The sequence below is a fragment of the Pteropus vampyrus genome, unplaced genomic scaffold (assembly GCF_000151845.1).
Source record: "Pteropus vampyrus isolate Shadow unplaced genomic scaffold, Pvam_2.0 Scaffold67, whole genome shotgun sequence".
Lineage (NCBI taxonomy): Eukaryota > Metazoa > Chordata > Mammalia > Chiroptera > Pteropodidae > Pteropus > Pteropus vampyrus.
In genome coordinates, this window is record NW_011888848.1 from 6,251,467 (window position 1) to 6,256,828 (window position 5,362).

Genomic DNA, 5,362 nt, shown 5'->3' on the forward strand with positions numbered 1-5,362 from the left:
GCAGAAGGTCCTGGGTTTGCGCCCCGGGTAGAGCCACGGACCATACCCCAGGTGCACTGGGGCCCCTGGGGGTGCCAGGCCCTGGGTGCATGCCACGAGCACATGAGAGGAGATGCCCCATCTTCAGAGATCCAGTTCTTAAGGGGAGAAGGCAACATATGTAGGTCAGAGGTGGAATGGCAGGGGCGGGGGGTGCAATTAAAGAGGGGAAAAAAATTCATAAGTTTTAAATTATGAGCTGTTCTAAGTAGTGAAATGAAATCTAGTGGCATCCTCTTCATACTGCTCAGGACATGAATCATCCCTTTGTCCAGGGTATCCATGCTATATAGTCTGTCCAAGAGTTAGTAGCCATCTTGGTTATCAGAGAAATCACATTCATATAACTTTTATTGCAGTATATTGTTATAATTGTTCTATTTTACTATTAGTTATTGTTGTTAATATCTTACTGTGCCTAATTTATAAATTAAATTTTATCATAGGTAGGTATGTACATATAGGAAAAAACAGTATATAGAGAGTTCAGTACTATCTGAAATTTCAAGCATCCTCTTGGGGTCTTGGAATATATCCTCTGCCAATAATAGAGGACTACTGTAAATATCCCCTCTGCTTAAAACTCACTTATGATTTCCATTGATTTCTGGGGTGGGGAGGGGAACAACAACAACAGAATCCTTAATATTGCCCTACGTGGTTCGTATTCTGTGTTTTTTTGTATTCTGTGTTTCTCTTTGCTCTCGGTGCTTGTCATATACTAGCTATATTTATCTTCTCAGGTGCTCTGTTTCCTTCTGCCGCAGGGTCTTTGCACTTGGTATTTACTTTGGTCTTAAACTATTGCTATTCTTTTGTGGTATTAGACAATTCTTTTTTTTAAAATAAAATTGCTGCCATATTCCACAGAATAGTGCTATTACTCTCATTCCCATTTCAGAGGCTGAAACATGAGCAGAACCTTCATGGACATTTGCTTTTCTGGCTGAAGAACTGTCTTATTCTTTAGGAGAGCATAATGCTTGCTTCTCTGCAAACTTTTCAAGATGGTAAGGAAGGAGATAGTTTTTATAGTCATAGATGGGTTAGTCTGTTAAATCGTGAAAGATCACTTTTGACTAAAATCCAATGGAGAAGGTCTATAAACATCCCAAACAAAATAAGCTCTAGAGTGCTACTGTACAACATGGTACCTATAAGCAACAATAGTGTATCATACGCTTAAGAATTTGTTAAGCCGGTAGATCTTACGTTAGGTGTTTTTACTGAAAGAAAATAAAGTAAAATAAAATGAAATAAAATAAAATAAAATAAAATAAAATAAAATAAAATAAAATAAAATAAAATAAAATAAAATAAAATAAAAACATCTCAGTCATGGTATCACAGTATATGAAGCCAAGGTGAGGAAAACAAATGGTGATCATAAGTAAGATTCTTATGCCCTTTGATGTCACTGTTAATGACAGGTCATATGCTGGGACTCCCCAAGACTGTCGATGCAGAATTGGGAAGTACTGGACACATCTGAGTTACAGAACACCTCATTTTACAACATTATGATAAATGTCAATGTCTGGCAAAGATGCTTAAGGCTCCTTGGTGTGACTGCAAATGCTTTCACTGAGTGCCAGGCCTAAATGCTAAAACAGCATCAGTTCACATTTCCTCAAACCCCTTGTCTTTCTTTTGCTGAAATTAAAAAAAGAGAAAATGCTAGGGGCAAAACTATAGCATCTTTATTGTAGCTGATACGACATGTCTGACCCCATCTTGAGAAATGAAAGAGAACTCATCAGAAATTGTTGGTTAATTTGCTGAGGCTAAGTTCTCTTTCCCAGGGTCATCTATTGCTACAGAAAGTAAAAAAAGCAATCTGAATAAAACTATTCCCCCGGTTTGCATGAAATCAGAAATTGCTTCAGTGTTTCATACATTTCAATGTACGGCATGTCTGAAAGGTCTTACACCATTTCTGAGTGGAACCAAGCTTGATGTTGATTTGAAAACATTCAAAATATCATATAACAGAAATTACAGTGTTTTACTAGGAGATGTGTTCACCAGTTCATTTGTTTGAAGACAAGTGATCTTTATTCTGACTGAACCTGACTTTTGTTATTTGCAAAATTCAGAACTTAATTTTTCGCTTAATGTTAACCAAGCACAAACCCTGAATGCCAAATAAGTATCATGCATGCTATCACTCTCCTACTCACTCACACCATTAACTGATCTTGATACAGTTTTCATTAAACCCAGGTTTTAGGCTCCATCTCATTACATCACTACACGCATCCTTCAGCCAGTTTTTCTTTTTTCCATGAAGTGGAAAATGAGGCCAGCTTCCATATAAGTAAAATATAAGCCAGTATTTTTTAAACTGTGTAGATTTCTTTCATACAGGATTGCTTAGTCTTCACTTATTGGATGTCTAATATGCTATCCTATTTTAAAAATTTTTTAAATTTATTATTATTTTTTTATTTTTTTAGGCAAGGCAACCCTTGGTTGACCTCACAGATTGCAAGGACCTTGTCAGCTTACAATCCCTTAATTTTTATTTTTTATGCCTACAGCACCTGGTCTTCCTAGGTGGTCTCCCATGCAAGTACTAACCAGGCCTGACCCTGCTTAGCTTCCAAGATCAGATGGAATCGAGCTTGTTCAGAGTGGCATGGCCATAGTAACATGCTATTCTTAAAGGGACTAAAATACATAGCATCTTCCTAGCTCACTTGATTATAGGATCCCTTTTTAAAGAAATACCTATGAGTCTCTGTAACACAATTTGGGATATGCTGCTGCAATACATTACCATTGGTGGATTTTTCCACTTGAGGCTTCTGGATCTTATGGGTGATCTAGGTGGTCATTTTTTGTAACCATTGGGTTTTTTTCTTACATAATGATATAGATTTGAATCATATGCTATAAGGCTGTACCTAAGAACCAGACAACAAGCCAGCCTAGTGTATCACACAGCATTCACATTTCAAAGAGGATTACTTTTTTGAAAACTATTTTCATTGACAATTTACTCCAAGCCAAAATTTTCTAAGCACTTACGTCTCATTTTAGCAAAGTGGCCATATACCCCAGTTTATGCCTAAGGTAGTCCTGGTTCATGCCTGCTTTTCCATCGTAATTATTAACACTACTTCATTTTAACATCAAAAGGGTCCTCTTTGAATGATAAATTAGCGAAACGATCTTCTTACATTTAATTATCAAACAACCTATGCTATCGTTGGTATTATTATCCCCATTTTACAAATGAACAAAAGGGCTCAGAGAGACTAAAAAACTGGATTAGTTTACACGGCTGGGACATAGCTGAGCCAATATTCAAACTAGGTCAGTCTAACCTCAAAGCTTCTGCTCCTGAATGCAGTACTGTCCTGCTCACTGAATATATGATGCCACGTAATATCCATAAAATTATGTAAGAAGCATTATCATCTGCATTTTGAAGATGAGAATATTGAGGAAATCATACACTGTAATTTATAAATTTGAGGTCTATTGTATTGAGACTCTTACCTTTTCCTGTCTTTTAGGTGGTAGTGCTTGCCTTTCAAAGTCAGCCCCACAGAATAAGTCAGGCCATCAAATGTGACTGGCAGGTACAGCTACACAAAGGGCTGCAAGTAGGGCCTCAGACCAGCTCTGTGCTGATCTGCTGGGACTCACTAGATCAGGCTCCTGATGCACATCTCTCTCCTAGATATTACCCATTTAGAAAAGCAATATGCAGTAAAATTCAGATACGTCCAAGTTATTAAAATCAGACCCCCTGAGCATCATAGAAAACAAGAAGGAACTCAGATGAGAAAATACTTAGTACACAAATGTGGTATAATAATGACTCAAGTTACAAGATCATTCTTATTAGAAAAATATACTGAGAAGTTTCATTTTCTAAAAATTGGAGTCTCCATTGGTAGAATAATCTAATATGTGATTTATGAAAATATATTAGAGTCATCCATTCTTTCGAGTATTTAATGATCCATTTAAACTTAAGCCATATGTATTTCAAAACAAAGACATTCATTTATGCTATCATAAGAGTTTCTACTTTCAGAAGATTCTGTATAAAGTTAACAGTTTTTATTTTAACAACACTTTTAAGTGCTAATCTCATTTTATTTTATAGTCTAGATCAGGGTTTCTCAAGATCTAGACAACATTTTGACATTTTAGACTGGAAAATTCTTTGTCCTGTGTATTATAAAATGTTTATTAGCATCCCTTGTCTTTACACAGTAGAAGCCAGGAGTATTTTCTCTGCAGTATGACAATTAAAAGTGTCCCCAGATATTACCAAACATCTGGGGCAAGGAGAGCAAAATTGTCTCATTTAAAATCCACTGATCTAGATGCTTCTTCTTTGTTATCCTGGAAAAATTGACTAGTAGAAAATAAATGAATTAATATTAAACATAAAACTCTTCTGACAACATTTAGTACCTTTGAAATTTCTCCAGAAGTCAGAGTCCTGGTAAACTTAAGAATCTGAGGATGGAGCTGGTTCTTGGCTAAAGTTAGGAATAATTGGTTGAGAACAAATCTGATTTGAAGAAGGGATGAAGGAAAAGATAAGGTATATTAGCTACTGGCTGTTCAGGCTTTCAGAATCAGCACAGAATCTTCAAAAGATCTCCCATGGAGGTCTTCCCTTTCTGGCAGTGATGAGAGCTCTTTGAGAAATGCCCAAAATCTCTAAGAAAAGTTCATGTCTTTCTAGTCTATGTCCCTGCCCCTTTGCTCTTGTCCTCTGATTTTCCATCAATAAGGCAAAGCTTCTGTTGGGTAGTTTATATTTGATAGGCATAAAGCCCAGAGATTAAAAATATTGCTTCTGAGATCTTTGGAAACATGGTGGAATGAGAGACATCCTCAGATCTCTCCCCTTGAAACAACAATACGATGAACATCTAAAACTCAACATAAAACACCCAAACTGCACACCAGCATATCTGAGTGTGGAATTTGCACATAAGAGCTACCACAGGTCAGAACCCTGGGTGTCAGGCAGTGGTCTGGGAGAAATAAAGAAGCTGCCTCTCGCAGCCCCCAAAGCTACCTGCAGGAGAAGGGGAGGGGAGAAGGGGAGGGGAGAAGGAGCGGCGAGTTCCCTGAACAGCGCTGCCTGGGAAAGCTGTAAGCTTCCCAGGGCCAGCCTGCTGCAGGGCCTAGTCATTAGGGCAGAAAGCAGAGAAGTGGTTACAAAACCGAGGCTGAGCCACAGCCCTCAATTCCCAAAGCAGAGGGCCCCTCCCCCCATACCCTCTGAGACCTATCACTTCGGAGCCCCAGAGTAATCTGAGCAAACGTTGCTGAGACTGTTGCTGACACT

General features: G+C 37.9%; 1 pseudogene; it reads right to left on the bottom strand.

The window, feature by feature from the left end:
* Window positions 1–2,570: 2,570 nt before the first annotated feature.
* Window positions 2,571–2,689, bottom strand: LOC111740760 (annotated as a pseudogene).
* Window positions 2,690–5,362: the final 2,673 nt, after the last annotated feature.